The sequence below is a fragment of the Triticum dicoccoides genome, chromosome 2B, assembly GCF_002162155.2.
Source record: "Triticum dicoccoides isolate Atlit2015 ecotype Zavitan chromosome 2B, WEW_v2.0, whole genome shotgun sequence".
Lineage (NCBI taxonomy): Eukaryota > Viridiplantae > Streptophyta > Magnoliopsida > Poales > Poaceae > Triticum > Triticum dicoccoides.
Window position 1 is genome coordinate 260,007,497 of NC_041383.1, and position 16,807 is coordinate 260,024,303.

Consider the following 16,807-nt stretch of genomic DNA (forward strand, 5'->3'; position numbering starts at 1 on the left):
GCAAAACTTACAAAATAGATCATATTACCACAAGAAAGTTTTAGTGCAATCAGAAAAGATGATATAGAAAATTGCACAAAAATTAGAATAAATAATGATCTGATAGGGTTAGTAAAAACATAAGTTCAGGCTGAAATTTAATATAAGGGAAGGAGGAAACAAAGAAGTGGCAAATATTGGGCCAAAGGGATTTCGGAAAATCATACTGTGCCAACGAAGTAGTAACAATTTATATACCCACATAAGAAATTCACCGATGCGAGGATCCATGTTTCAAAATATGATTTTCTACTCTTCCCCGAAGCTTAATTCAAATGTACAAAAACTTATAACTAATTGATGGGCCTTAGATGGAACTAAATGTTACAACACAAACAGGTGAAGGTCAATAAATGGAAGTACCTAGTAGAAGCAAATGTTGTTGTTCACATTCTCTTTAGAAGCATGAATCTTATTTATAAAAGCACACGCCAGCAAGAAGTGTGTTGGCATAACAATATTCAATTTCCGACCCCTTTTTCCACTTCATAGAAAAAAAATCGTTGTAGTGGCACCAAAATGAAGTCTAGCCTCTCAATGAAAACGAAGCAACATTAAGAATATATGCGAATAAGCAGAGGGAGAAGATAAGAAATCAGTTGGGACACATGAAGAACTAAAGGCACCATGTTGTTTAACTTCAAGGTAAATAATAAATAATGTTGTTGATAGGCTATTTACAACCCATGTGGCATAAAAGTGATCTGCTTAAATGTAAACAATCCTTCCTTTAACAACATTTCACAGTGTGTGCAGTTCAGAATTCTTATTGAATTTAAACTTAAATACTTCTGAATTAGAAAGTCTAAAGCGAATTCTAAACTTGTAATTTCAAGTCTATATTAATCGCTTCACCAAATACATAGTTTAGGATTGAACTATTTTCTTTTTAGAAATTTGCCTGAACATTACGGGAGCAGTACATTGTTCCTCTTCAATTTGTTTCTATATATATATGGGATTATCATTGTATTGATCTTATCATCAAATAAATGCATCTTTTATTTTCACGTCATTCTTCCTAGATGCACACTCCCTACATACTGTCATGTTCATTAGTACAATGAAACTAATGGTACTACAAAAATCAAAAGTAACATCAAAGATTGCCAGATAATAAGAGAAAATAACCTGGGAGCAGAGAGGAAGAACAAGATTATTGATCAGAGAGGACAGTACCTACAAACTTGTGAGGTTTTGGGGGATATAGGGTGGAGAATCAGACCAAGGAGGACAAGCTGCAGGTGGCAGTGGTGTCGCCTCGGATCTGGTACGCTGTGCGCCACTTCTTGGATGCTAAATAATGTCCAATCAGACCAAGGAATAAATGTATAAAATTTTCAATACTAAAATCTAATAAAAATCTTCACTTATATATAAATGAAGGATACAATGTAAACATTTTTTAACTGTCCTGCTATTATAAAAAGCAAAATTTCAGCCTCGACATGAACTCTATTGTATTGTGCCCATGATCTCCACTGTATTTGCCAATATCATGTACAGCCACAGTGCATGGAAAAAATCAAACAATACAGACATGTTGACTTGGACGGATAACTCACTGCTAGTTGGCCCAAAAACTCTTGCTGGAAATTGAATCAAAGGTAGTAAACAAGGAGATGGATTTGGGGATGCACACCTTGCAGATGATTTGGCCGGACTCTGACTTCATTTTATGGTTTGATGCCACAATAACGTGCTCAGTCCACTGGCTTTTGCCAGTTCAACCTTTCCCGGTGGAATATGTGGTGCCAAGAGGATTGGTGAGGGACCGGCGAGGAGGATGGATGAGCCTGCAGCCCCAACAACACAGGTCCACAGCTGCGCCAAGTGTGTCGCGGGTCCTTGTCTCCAGTGCCGCTGCTTGACCTCCAACCATCTCGTCACAACGGCCCATCCCTCCTCGATCTCCTCTGCTCATACTCCTACCGCTGGAATTCGACGTGGATTGGGATGAGAGCTCCTGGATGGCGCCAAAGGACTCCAGGAGTCGCAGATTTGCACCTCGGTGGTGGCGGACCTCAGCAAGATTTGGTCTGTCAGGGTCGGGAGAGAGCTTGGGGAGAGGAGTGGGATCCGTCACGGCGGCATGTTGAGGATCACCATTGGCGAGTGAGAGAATGCGAAACAGACCACCAGGGTCATGACCGCCCTTGTTTTAGCCTTTTAGCGATCGACAGGAATCAACATAGGCCCATTAAGCCAGTAGGCCCAATTGAATGTTGGGTGGCCAAAAAAGCCACTGGAGCAGCGACCCGGTAAGGCTAGCGCGGCCTGTACGCACAATTTAGCGTGTAGGTGCGATTTAGGTGGGATTAAGAGCGACCGGACGGCCAGAAAAGCCTGAAAAGACGATCCAACTGATAGAAATGCTGATGGTATGAGAGGGCTGGAAAAGTGCTTAGTTATAATGTATCTAAATGTGAATTTGGTATTCGTTCGATATTTTGATGAGATGTATGTTGTCTTTCCTCTAGTGGAGTTATGTGAACGTCGACTACATGACACTTCACCATGATTCGGGCCTAGGGGAAGGCATTGGGAAGTAATACGTAGATGATGAGTTGCTTGAGTGACAGAAGCTTAAACCCTAGTTTATATGTTGCTTCGTAAGGGGCTGATTTGGATCCATATGTTTCATTCTATGGTTAGATTTATCTTAATTCTTCTTTTGTAGTTGCAGATGCTTGTGAAAGTGGTTAATAATAAGTGGTAGGCTTGTCCAAGTAAGGACAACACCCAAGCACTGGTTCACCCACTTATCAAATTATCAAAGTAATGAACGTGAATCATATGAGCATGATGAAAACTAGCTTGACAATAATTCCCATGTGTCCTCGGGAGCACTTTGCTTTATATAAGATTAGTCGAAGCTTGTACTTTTCTACAAAAAGGATTGGACCGCCTTGCTACACCTTAGTTACACTTGTTACTTGTTACCTGCTATGAATTATCTTATCACAAAACTATCTGTTACCGATAATTTCAATGCTTGAAGAGAATACCTTGCTGAAAACCACTTGTCATTTCCTTCTGCTCCTCGTTGGGTTCGACAATCTTACTTATCGAAAGGACTACTATAGATCCCCTATACTTGTGGGTCATCAGTCTACATCATGATATCATTCTTAATGCATTACTATGTTTCTCCATGAACTTAATACACTAGATGCATGCTGGATAGAGGTCGATGTGTGGAGTAATAGTAGTAGATGCAAGGAGGAGTCGGTCTACTAATCTTGGACGTGATGCCTATATATTGATCATTGCCTTGGATATCATCATAATTATTCCATCTTCTATCAATTGCCCAACAGTAATTTGTTTACCCACCGTATGCTATTTTCTCGAGAGAAGCCACAAGTGAAATCTACGGCCCCCGGGTCTATCTTTTATCATATTTGCTTTCAGATCTATTTTTATTCGCTTTGGTTTTTAGATCTATTATTCCAAAAACCCAAAAATACCTTGCTGCACTTTTTCCTTATTTATTTTCATTCGCTTTTGATTCAGATCTATCTATCCAAACTCATACAAAAGAATTTATCTTTTCACCGAGGAGGGATTGACAACCCCTCTCACACGTTGGGTTGCGAGGATTTGTTCTTTGTGTACAGGTACCGTTTACGTAGAGTTGCTTGGTTCTCCCACTAGATTTATACCTTGGTTTCATAACTAAGGGAAATACCTACCATAGCTGTACTGCATCATCCCTTCCTCTTTGGGGAAATACCGATGCAGTCTCAAGCTGCATCAAAAGGAATTTTGGCACCGTTGTCAGGGAGACATCATCAAAATCTATCAGGTTCCTAATGACAAATATCATCTCCTTGAAATTTACTATTTGCCATTTGCCTCTCGTTTTCATCTCCCCACTACACAAAAATTTGTCGTTTTATTTGCCTTCTTTTTCGTTCGCCTTTTTCTCGTCAGATCTATGTTTTTGTTTGCAATCTCATTTGACTAACTTGTTGCTATGGCTAGTTCCTCCTCTATTGCGTGTACCCCCGAGAATGAGGTTCTTAAATTTAAAGAAAGGGGGGATCTGAAAGATGCTTGGTATAGAACTTGCAATGCTCATAATAGATCTATTTGTAAGCAATCTATCATTTTTCTTCTTTGCAGTTTTTATGTGGGTATTACCACTTGGTATTGATTCTTCCCTGATATGATTACCAGTGGGAATTTCTGGATGTGTCAATCTTTGGATGCTTTTAATGCTATGGGAGATCTAGTGGGTGCACCACCTCTCACTATCAATGAAACTGTTTTAAAACTTGAGCATGTTATGCAAAGGCTTGATGCTATTGAAAAGAAAATACTCACGAAGAACAATTGGAAACTTAGATAGAAGAATGCATAATCTTTCTAATAAAATTGGGTCAAAAGTGGGAGATGTTTTTAAGTTACAAAGGGAAAACGAAACCGTAATTAACGAAAGAGTTGAAGAAAGTCCTTCTCGGATTGATAAATTGGAAGAAATTTTTAGTAACCTAAGCACAACTTTTCTTCCATTAAAAATATTGAAAAAACTCCCATAAAATTTTTCAAGTCTACATAAATTACTAAAAACAAGGGTGTAACTTCTAATATCAACAAGGAAGATCTTATAATGATTAGTATTCATCCCAATTTTGTTGAAGTGATAAAAGACCCTACTTGCAAGAATGATGTAAGGGCATATTTATCCCTAAGAGTTTTGGTGATTGATGACAATGCTTTTGCGGACTAATCGTGTGCCTTGAGTTTCTCAGTTGCTTCATCACTAGGCACAAGACGGTTTGGTGCCCCTCGAAGACTTTTGAAGACGACATTTTTCTACGTTTCATTTTGGTGGATTTGAGTCGTAGGAGAGCCGTACTATTAAGAGGGGGTCTACGTCGGAAAGGTTCGGGTGGAATCATCACGTACACGTTTCCTTCCTTGTCTCCACCTTTCCCTTGCTCTTTGGAGTACTCCCCGTTTATCCTCTTTGCAATTGTCTGGACTGCTGTTGCTGAGCTTGCGGTAGTACTGCTCCCTGGAGCGGTAGTACCACAGGCACTTGCGGTAGTACCGTGCACATGCGCGGTAGTACCGAGGGAGCCCACGGTGGTACCGCTCCTCTGGAGTTGTAGTACCATGGCTCTCTGGCCAAGTACCGCTGCTTCACAGTAGTAGGGGCGGATGTAATTTTTTACATCCGCGCTTGCACGGTAGTACCGCACGTCGAGCGCGGTAGTACCGCGGGAGCCCACGGTAGTACCGCTCCCCTGGAGCCGTAGTACCGTGGTTCCCAGGCCTAGTGCCGCTGCTTCACGGTAGTAGGGGCGGATGTAATTTTTTACATCCGCACCCACACGGTAGTACCACTCCTTGTGCACAGTAGTACCGTGACGGATGTTTGCATCGTATCTTCGTCAGCGGAAGTAGGCACGGATGTATTTTTATTCATCCGTGCCCTTTCCATTCTAGTACTTACCTGCCTCGCAGTAGTATCGCAGGTGGGAGCGGTAGTACCGCGCTCGCGGTAGTACTGCTCTCTTTCTGGCATGTTCTTGTCTCTGCAGCTACCGCGGTAGTACCGTGGTCCCTCACGGTAGTACCACGTGGCCTTGTGGTAGTACCGCGCTCCTGGAGCGTAGTACCGCATGTCGCAGGCTGGTCTAAGTGGATAACGGCTGGATGTTTTCCTCCACTATAAAAGGTGTGTCTCCTACCTCCAGTTGACCATCTCTTCCAACCCTAACTCCATTGTTTCTCCAAGCTCCATTTTCGGCCGATCTCTCTCCCTAGACAATCAAACTTGTTGATTTGGTCGGGATTGGGTGACAAGGCCCCGATCTACACTTCCACCAAGAGATATTCGATTCCCCCCACTAATCCCTAGCGGATCTTGTTACTATTGGGTGTTTGAGCACCCTAGACGGTTGAGGTCACCTCAGAGCCATAGTCCATTGTGGTGAAGCTTCGTGGTGTCGTTGGGAGCCTCCAATTAAGTTGTGGAGATTGCCCCAACCTTGTTTGTAAAGGTTCGGTTGCCGCCTTCAAGGGCACCAATAGTGGATTCACGACATCTCGCATTGTGTGAGGGCGTGAGGAGAATACGGTGGCCCTAGTGGCTTCTTGGGGAGCATTGTGCCTCCACACCGCTCTAACGGAGACGTACTTCCCCTTAAAAGGAAGGAACTTCGGTAACACATCCTCGTCTCCAACGACTCCACTCTCGGTTATTTCGTGCCTTTACTTTTGCAAGCTTACTTGTGTTGTATTCCTTGCTTGCTTATGTGCTAGTTGTTTTTGCATCATATAGGTTGCTCACATAGTTGCATATCTAGACAACCTATTTTGTTGCAAAGTTTAAATTGGTAAAGAAAAGCTTAAAAATTGTTAGTTGCCTATTCGCCCCCCTCTAGTCAACTATATCGATCCTTTCAATTGGTATCAGAGCCTCATCTCTTTTTAAGGACTTTACCGTCTAAAGAGTATGGTTGACACCACAGACGGTGTGGAGGAGCACTCCGGCGTGAATCCTAACTCGTCTACGGCCGATGGGGGAACCTCGGTCTCTCGTGAGGAATTCAATGTAGCTCTAGACACATTGAAAAACTCCATGACGGACAAGGTTGAAAGCATGTTTACTAAATTTCTAGAAGGACTTAAACTGTCTACCTCGCCGATGAAAGTGGGTGATCCCACCAACAAGGTGACGGATGCTACCTCCAAAAAGGGGGAAGCTAACAGTGAAAAGGGTCCTTCTACTAGTGGTAGAAATGGCACCGGCATCTTTGCCCATGTGGAACCTCCAACTTATGGTGGACCTATTCCCTCTACTCATTTAAATCATGCCGGTCCTCCTCCTAAGATTGTGAAAAATGAGGACTTTGATTCTTGGGTGTGCCTCTTCAAGCGTCATTTAAAGCATGTGAATACTAATCTTTGGAGAATCATTGAAGAAGGTTTCTATCCACATGACCCAAGCAACTTCACCCCTCGAGAAGCTGTGGATAATCAATTCAATGAGAATGCTCTCTTCATCATCCAAGAGGCAATTCTCCCCGAAGATCTCCCTCATCTTTGACCCTACACCACGGCCAAAGACGCGTGGCATTGCGTTGTGTCTCTCTATCGAGGAAGTGCGAGCATTCAACGCTCCAACTATGAATTGGTGCAAGATGAAGCCGATGAGTTTGCAATGAAGGAAGATGAAGAACCTTCGTGAGCTCTTTCGGAGAGTAACCAAACTTGCGGTCTCGCTCCGAGATCATGGGAGCAAGGACATGGATGAAAATTGGATCAAACGCAAGTTCCTCAAGGCCATGATGCCCTACAACAATGCCATGTCCTCCGTCATTCGTCAAAGACCAGACTTCCACTCCATGACCTCAAGTGAAGTGTTGGATGAGTTTGTTGCAATGAGCATCTTGGACAAGACCGCCGATAACGTGGTGCTCTAGTCTCAAAGAGCAAAGAAGCCCAACCTTGCCTTGAAGGCCAAGGTTGTTGTGGAAGAAGAGGAAAATGAGGAGAGCAACCCCGAAGATACAAAATATGATTATCACGAGCACATGGCTCTCGCTTCAAGGAAATTTTGGAGCAAGAAGAACTCAAGACCCAATTTCAACAAGAACAACTCAAGTGGCTTCAAGAGCAAGCAACGAGTTAGACCTTGTTTCAACTATGGCAATGTGAGCCATTTCGTTGCGGATTGTCCTTACGAGAAGCGGGAAGACAATGGTGGCAAGCTCATCCAGAGAGACAAACCCAAGTCTTTCCCCAACAAGAACAACTTCACCAAGAAGACTCCTACTCAGGGGTTGGTGGTTCAAGAGGAATACCATGAGGATGACGATGATGATGAAGATAGTGAAGCAATGGCCATGGCATCCGTTGCCATTGCCACAACTCCCCGAGTGTCTCTCTTCGATTCCCCCAACGAGAACATCACCACCAAGTGCCTCATGGCTAAAGCCACCAACAAGGTAACCCCCAACATCAAAACCACCATTATTCCTAATCCCTCTTTGACGGTTGGCATTCATGATGGTAAGGGGTCTAATGAGGAAGTAAATGATTTTGAGTGCTTTATGAGTAAGCTCAAGGGCAAATCCAAGAAGCACTTTGTTGCTCTCTTGGAACAACTTGGTGAAGCCAATGACATGATCGAGGCTCACGAAGAAACCATCTCTAAGATGGAAGGTCATAGTCGTGACTATGCCGATGAGATATCAGATTTCTCTAATGCTCTTGAGGAAGAGCGTGGGCATCATTTTGCTCTTGAGGAGTCACAAAACGATGACCATGCCAAGTTAAAGAAAGATCTCGATCATGCTCTTGTTGTGTCTCGTGTGCTAACTTCCGAGAAGGCTAAACTTGGGGTTGATCATGCTAGACTCAAGGAGGAGTTTGATGTGCTTGACAAGGCCCACAAGGTCTTGAAGGGTGCTCATGCTAACCTCAAGGAGTCTCATGCTCAACTCCAAGTTAAGCTAACCAAGGAGAAGGCCACCTTTCCTCACATGATCTTAATTGATAACGCAAATGCTACTAACCCGTGTTGTGAGCATGTGCATCTTGTGGAGGAGAATGCCAAGTTGAAGGAACAACTCGAGAGAGGCCTTTTGTCATGCATACAAGGTGAGAAGAACCTAAAAGACCTTTTGAGCAATCAAAAGGAAGTTGTGGCCAAGGAGGGAGTTGGGTTCTCACCCAAGTCCAAGAAGAAGAAGAAGAACAAGAAGAAGAATGACAAGACCAAACGACCTCCCCCGCTTAAGCAAACTTTTGTGAAGGAGGGAGAGGGTGATCCTAAGGAGAAGAAGAACAATGCGAAGAGTGGTGATGCCAAAAAGGGCAAAGTCATCTCTCCCAATAAAGCCGGCGACTTTTACCCTTCTTATGTGTTGTGCCGTGCTAGTGATGGGCATGTTTATGCTAAATTTGTTGGTTCTTCTTATGAGTACATTGAATGGTCTATTTGGGTTCTTAAGACCCTTGTTACTAACATCAAAGGACCCATTACTAAATGGGTACCTAAAACCAAGCATTGATCTCTTGTAGGTGTTTGCTTCCGGTGGGGGATCATGGTTGCTCGATAGTGGAGCAACAAATCATATGACCGGGAGCAAGGACTTGGTGGTGGACGTGCAAAAGATCCCATCTATGCCCACCAATGTCGAGTGGGGTGATGCCTCACATTCTAAGGTATTGGGTCTTGGCAAGGTTGTCATTTCTCATGATCTAACGATCGAGAAAGTCATGCTTGTTGAGTCCCTTGCATACAGTTTACTTTCCGTTCGTCAACTTGCACTCATGGGCTTTGCCACCTTCTTTGATGTTGATACCATGGCCCTCTTGTGGAGCAAGACTCTTAAAGTAGCCTTTGTTGGGCATGTCGAGAACGGTCTCTATGTGATTAACTTTTTGGAGCGACCCACTAAGACCGCGACATGCCTAATGGCTAAAGTTGATGTGGGATGGCTTTGGCATCGCCGTTTAGCCCACGTCAATATGAGATCTTTGCAAAGCCTTCTCAAGGGGGAGCATGTCCGTGGATTAACAAATGTTAGTTTTGCCAAAGATCATGCTTGCAGTGCTTGTATCGAAGGAAAGCTTCATGACACGACTCACCCTCCCACGACTATCATCTACTCGAAGAGACCCTTGGAGCTCCTTCACATGGACCTCTTTGGGCCTCCATCCTTTGATAGTCTTGGGGGAAGAAAGTATTGCTTGGTGATTGTGGATGATTATTCAAGATACACGTGGGTATATTTCTTCAAGAGGAAGAGTGAAACTCAACAAACCTTCATCGACTTTGCAAATGAAGCTCAATGACAACATGATGCAAAGATCTTGACAATAAGAAGTGACAACGGCACCGAGTTCAAGAACTACACCTTGGATGAGTTCCTTAGTGATGAGGGGATCAAGCATCAATATTCTGCTCCATACACCCCTCAACAAAATGGTGTTGCGGAGAGGAAGAACAGGATGTTGATGGATGCGGCAAGGACCATGATGGCGGAGTTCAAGTCTCCGTACAACTTTTGGGCCGAAGCCATCAACACCGTGTGTCATGCATCAAATCGGCTCTATCTCCGCAAGGGCTTGAACAAGACTCCCTATGAAATTCTCACCGGTAACAAGCCCAATCTCAAGTACTTCCGGGTGTTCGGGTGTAAGTGTTTCATTCTCAAAAAGGGTGTTAGTTTGTCAAAATTTGAGGCTAGAGCTTATGAGGGCATATTTGTTGGTTATGCTACAAACTCTCATGCTTACCGTGTTCTCAACAAGTCCACCGGACTCATTGAAGAGATGTGTAACGTGGAGTTTGACGAAAATAACGGCTCCGAAGTGGAGCAAAGGGGTACTTGTGATGTAGGTGATGAAATTCCTCCCCAAGCCATAAGAAGAAGGGGTATCGGTCATATTCTACCCGTTGAGGAACCCCTTGTGGCCGAAGGAGAAGGTCAATGCTCCACTCAAGTGGAGCCATCACCTCCCGAAGACCCACACGCTTCCGAAGAACAAAGTGAAGGCCCTCAACCTCATGATCAAGACCAAGGGCAAGATCAACCTCAAGATGGTGGTGAACCACCATATGATGCCCAAGGTCAAGTTCTCCCCCTCGAGCAAGTTCAAGATCAAGAGCAAGCTCAAGATGGCGTTCAAGATAATCAAGTTGATCCTCCTCCGTCCACATCCAAGGAGGAATTAGAGCGTCATGCCGTGAAGATTGCTTCCAAGCTCACCACCAAAGGCCATCTCATGGAGAATGTGGTTGGAAGCCTAAGAAAGGGGGTAAGCACTCGTAGACAATTAGCAAACTATTGTGAACATCACGTGTTTGTCTCTTGTGTTGAACCCCAAAAGGTCTATGAAGTGCTCGAAGATTCAGATTGGCTCAATGCCATGCATGAAGAACTCAACAACTTAGAGTACAACAAGGTGTGGAGATTGGTGCCACGGCCGTTGGGGAACCATAACGTCATTGGAACTATGTGGATTTTAAAGAACAAGAAAGACGCTCATGGGAACATCATTCACAACAAGGCAAGATTGGTAGCACAAGGCTACTCCCAAGTCGAGGGTATCGACTACGGTGAAACCTTTGCTCCGGTTGCTCGCCTTGAATCCATTCGTTTGTTGATTGCTTATGCTTCCCATCACAACTTTAAGTTACAACAAATGGATGTGAAAAGTGCTTTTCTTAATGGTCCTATTAATGAGTTGGTTTATGTCAAGCAACCCCCCGGGTTCGAGGATCCTTACTTCCCAGATCATGTGTATCAACTCGATAAGGCACTCTATGGCCTCAAACAAGCCCCATGTGCGTGGTATGACCACCTTACTAAGTTGTTACAAGATCGTGGATTTGAAGTTGGGCAAATCGATCCCACTCTTTATACTAAGAAGGTCAAAGCGGAGTTGTTTGTGTGCCAACTATATGTTGATGACATTATCTTTGGTTCCCCTAACAAAGCTTTCAATGGAGAATTTGCCGCTCTCATGACCTCTAAGTTCAAGATGTCTTCGATGGGAGAGTTGAAGTTCTTCCTTGGTTTTGATATCAAACAAAGAAGAGAAGGTACCTTCATCAACCAAGCCAAATACACTCAAGACATGCTTAAGAGATTCAAGCTAAGTGATGTCAAGCCGGCTTCTACTCCAATGCCTACCAAGTGCCAACTTGACATTGATCCCAATGGTAAAGCGGTGGATCAAAAGGTATATCGTTCTATGATTGGATCCTTGCTTTACCTTTGTGCATCTAGACCGGATATCATGTTGAGTGTGGGAATGTGTGCACGGTTTCAAGCCGCACCAAAGGAAAGCCACTATGTGGCGATCAAGCGAATCTTTCGATATTTGGCTCATACCCCAAACTTTGGCCTATGGTACCCAAGAGGATCTAACTTCAAGCTTGAAGGATTTACGTATTCCGATTGGGAGGGAGACAAGGTGGATAGAAAGTCCACTTCCGGAGGGTGCCAATTTCTTGGTTGCTCTTTGGTGAGTTGGTCTTCCAAGAAGCAAAGTTGTGTCTCTCTCTCGTCCACCGAAGCGGAATATGTGGCGGCCGGTAGTTGTTGTGCACAACTCTTATGGATGAGGCAAACTTTAAAGGAATACGGTGTCATTTGTGACAAAGTGCCTCTTTGGTGTGACAATGAAAGTGCCATCAAGATTTCTCTCAACCCGGTGCAACATTTCAAGATGAAGCACATTGAGATTTGGTATCACTTCATTCGGGATCACATTAGGCGAGGGGAGATCGAGCTCAAGTATGTCAACACTCATGATAACCTTGCAGATATTTTCACGAAGCCCTTGGATGAAGCAAGATTTCGCGAGTTAAGGCATGAGCTAAATATCATTGATTCGAGCAATGTGACTTGAGCCCGTGCACACCCCACCTCACTCAACTTGTTGTCTAGTTTAGGTGTAGGCATGGACATAGGGGTAGTGCCGTTCTCTCAATGAACTCTCCCTCCCCCCATTATGCATAAATCGATCAACTCTTTCACATTAGCCATTTTTTATGGTGCTTGTGCTTCAAAGACGAGTGTTGGTCATGGGCCCAAGGATAATTCTTCGCGGTGCCATACCAATTGACTCAAACATAGGTGGCTCCGGCCACCGCCCTCTCCTTTTCGAGAGGTGGTGTCGCATGGTTGTTTCTGGTTGTCGTTTGTCTTTCTGCCTCGGTGTTGAGTGTGCTCTTGTAGTGTCTTCCATGCCCGAAGTTTCCTTGTGAAGACCTCCTTTTTCGTGTGTTTGAAACCTGCTTTTCTTGAGCTTACGGTACTACCGCAGCCTGCTATGGTACTACCGCGCGTGGAGAGCACGGTACTACCGCCCCAGCACGGCAGTAATTTTTTACTGCTGCCTGGGAGAGCGGTACTACCGCTTTAGTGCGGTACTTCAGCCCAAGCGGTACTACCGTGATGATATGCGGTACTACTGCGCCGTCGCAGACGCGTGGGGATAAGGACGGGCAGGGGGAGTTCTAACTCCCCCATACCCATTCGTCTATTTCCCCCACTTTGTCTCTCTCCCTATCGCTCAAGAACGGGGCCGGAGTCCCTCACCGGATCTCCGCCTCTGGCTGCTCCCCTGCGATTCTGTCCGGTGGGATCGTTCCCCACCACGTGCTCTTGCCATGGAACAAGGTCTTTCCCCAAATACCTCTCTTTTTGGTTGTCTTCTTTGCCTCTAGGTTTTTGGGGAGATACATTTGTTCTTGAGACTTTAGGCTAAGTCTTTGCAAGAGTAGGATGTAGGAGAGTAGTATTGCATAGGGATTATACCTGATTTGTTGTCGTGTGATGGAGTTGATCAACCGTAGTACCGCCGTGGTTTCACGGTTCATCTCAGATTCAAAGTTTGGTGTTGGATCTGACGCGGTGCGGTACTACCGCGCCGCATGTGCGGTACTACCTCTCAACCGGTACTACCGCCCGTCCGGTGCGGTACTACCGCACGAGCTGCGGCACTAGAATCTTACTACCGCTCCCAGCCCCGGTACTACCGTGACTTCACACGGTACTACCGCGACTAGGAGCGGTACTACAATTTTAGTACCGCAGCACCAGGCAGTACTACCGTTGGGTCCATTCTATCTCATGGCAATTACCACGTATGCTTTCTTCGTGTTTCTTTCGCTTTGCCATGGTCTTTGCATTGATCCTTCTTGCTTGTCGTGGGTGTTTTGTGTTTTCTATCTCAGGTGGTGGCTCTCGCCGTTCCAATCCCAGTCGTGACACTGGCTCCAAGCGTCTGCGCAATCAAGGTGAAGCAACAGAGGGCTCCAATGCCCCCAAGCGCCATGTCAGGACCACCACTGACAAGCACAAGGAACCCGCTAAGGGCATGGACGAGATACCCCAATCTGAGTACATCCGTCTTAGGCAGATCAACCTGTATGTGAATTCTCGTGCTACCGTCAGAGGTTGTGAGTTGTTTTGGACCAAGCAGCAGACTCTCACCTATTTGGATGTCATCAAGAACAAGCAAAATACCTATGTGGATGTCAAGTGGATAGACATGCATCACCTGAGGAAGGACAAGTATCGTGAGTACTTTGGCGAAGCTCTGGATTTGGTGGAGCAGTTTGATATTGAACATGTGATCTCTTTCCATCTTTACTATGACCATGAGCTTATCTGTCAGTTCTTTGCCTCAGTGTTCTTTCACCCTGGGGAGGAGCGGAGGATGACCTGGATGACCAATGGTCATTAGTTGACTGCTACCTGGAAGGAGTTCATGGATCTGCTCCAGGTTCCTGATGACGGGCTCAACTCACCAGTGGGTGTTCGCCCCCATGCAAATTCTGAGTCTGCTAACAAGGACAAGCTTCAGCCGTTCTATGTTGAGAAGGTGCTTGCCAATAGTAAGTCAGCGTGGGTGCTCAACTCATTTCTGGATATTATGTATCGCATCTTCCGCAACTCTCTATTCCCTCGCACTGGTGACAAGGACAAGGTTCATGCCTATATGGTGGATATGATGCTCCTGTGCGAGGAGGCTCGCGTGTCTCAGACTCAGGCACTTGATGTCTCACACATCATGTGGTGTGAGCTTCGGTTTGCGGTGTTCAACCGCAAGGTGCCTATCTATGGACCATATCTGTTTCTGTTGATCTCCAAGACTTGGGCGAAGCAGTACCCTGGTGATGAGTTCCTTGCTCCTGACTGGATTCGGCATGATCCCATCAGTCTCCGTGTCAAGCCCAACTGGGCCAACACTACTACTCGTGCTATGGCGTCCGCTGCTAGGAGGGCTGTTGATGAGGATGAGGCTGAAGCAGAGGATGTTGCTGATGACCGTGCTGTTGGGTCTTCCCATAGTTCCCCTGTGCCCTCGTGGGCCAAGAATCTGAAGGACAAGATGAAGACTCTTTTCTGCATGCAAGCTAAGGGGGAGTACAAGACTCACGTGGCATCCAAGGAGAGTCGCCTCCACTACAAGAAGATCTTGAAGCTGTATGGAGAGGACGTGTCTGGCGGGTCTGAGGATCACATTACTCTAGAGGCTGAGTGGATGGAGAAACAAGGCTACAAGTGGACTGATTCTGAGGAGGACATCGAGGAGACCATTCCTGCCGCCGGGTCTGACGAGGATCGTTGGGATGATTTCTCTGCTTGAGCCACCCCTTGTGTGTAGGTGTCCTCTCTGCCTTTTTGGCGTCTCGATGCCAAAGGGGGAGATAGTGTAGGGATTTGCGAGTCATGTGTCGTTTCGGTTGTTTCGGTTGCTTTGGTTTAGTTTGTCCTTCATATGGTGTAAGACACATGCACTCTACCTATCTTAGTGAGCATGTGTTATATTGTGCTACCTTTGTTTATGCACTTGCTTAGATTGTTGGTCTTACATGGCTTGTCTCTAAAATATAGGGGGAGTGTTGATCCTAGCTTGTGTGTTGTGCAGTCCAAAGCATCCATCTAGATTGCACACATCTAGGGGGAGCCCGTCTACATTTTAGAGAGGAGGGGTTTGCCTCTGCTCATTATTATTTCCCTTTGTGCAAATCCCGTACTGTCATCAATCCACCAAAAAGGGGGAGATTGTAAGGGCATATTTATCCCTAAGTGTTTTGGTGATTGATGACAATGCTTTTGCGGACTAATCGTGTGCCTTGAGTTTCTCAGTTGCTTCATCGCTAGGCACAAGACGGTTCGGTGCCCTCGAAGACTTTTGAAGACGGTGTTTTTCTACATTTCTTTTTGGTGGATTTGAGTCGTAGGAGAGCCGTACTATTAAGAGGGGGTCCATGTCGGAAAGGTTCAGGTGGAATCATCACGTACACGTTTCCTTCCTTGTCTCCACCTTTCCCTTGCTCTTTGGAGTACTCCCCGTTTATCCTCTTTGCGATTGTCTAGACTGTTGTTGCTGAGCTTGCGGTAGTACTGCTCCCTGGAGCGGTCGTACCACAGGCACTTGCGGTAGTACCGTGCGCATGCGCGGTAGTACCGCGGGAGCCCACGGTAGTACCGCTCGTCTGGAGTTGTAGTACTGTGGCTCTCTGGCCAAGTACCGCTGCTTCGCGGTAGTAGGGGCGGACGTAATTTTTTACATCCGCGCCTACATGGTAGTACCGCACGTCGAGCGTGGTAGTACCGCGGGGGCCCATGGTAGTACCGCTCCCCTGGAGCCGTAGTACCGTAGTTCCCAGGCCTAGTGTCGCTGCTTCACGATAGTAGGGGCGGATGTAATTTTTTACATCTGCACCCACACGGTAGTACCGCTCCTTGTGCACGGTAGTAACGTGACGGATGTTTGCATCGTCTCTTTGTCAGCGGAAGTAGGCACAAATGTATTTTTATTCATCAGTGCCCTTTCCAGGCTTGGACTTACCTGCCTCGCGGTAGTACCGTAGGTGAGAGCGGTAGTACCACGCTCGCGGTAGTACTGCTCTCTTTCTGGCATGTTCTAGTCTCTGCAGCTGCCGCGGTAGTACCGTGGTCCCTCACGGTAGTACCGCGTGGCCTTGCGGTAGTACCGCGCTCCTGGAGCGGTAGTACCGCATGTCGCAGGCTGGTCTAAGTGGATAACGGTTGGATGTTGTCCTCCACTATAAAAGGTGTGTCTCCTACCTCTAGTTGACCATCTCTTCCAACCCTAACTCCATTGTTGCTCCAAGCTCCATTTTTAGCCGATTTCTCTCCCTAGACAATCAAACTTGTTGATTTGCTCAGGATTGGGTGACAAGGCCCCGATCTACACTTCCACCAAGAGATATTCGATTCCCCCCACTAATCCCTAGCGGATCTTGTTACTCTTG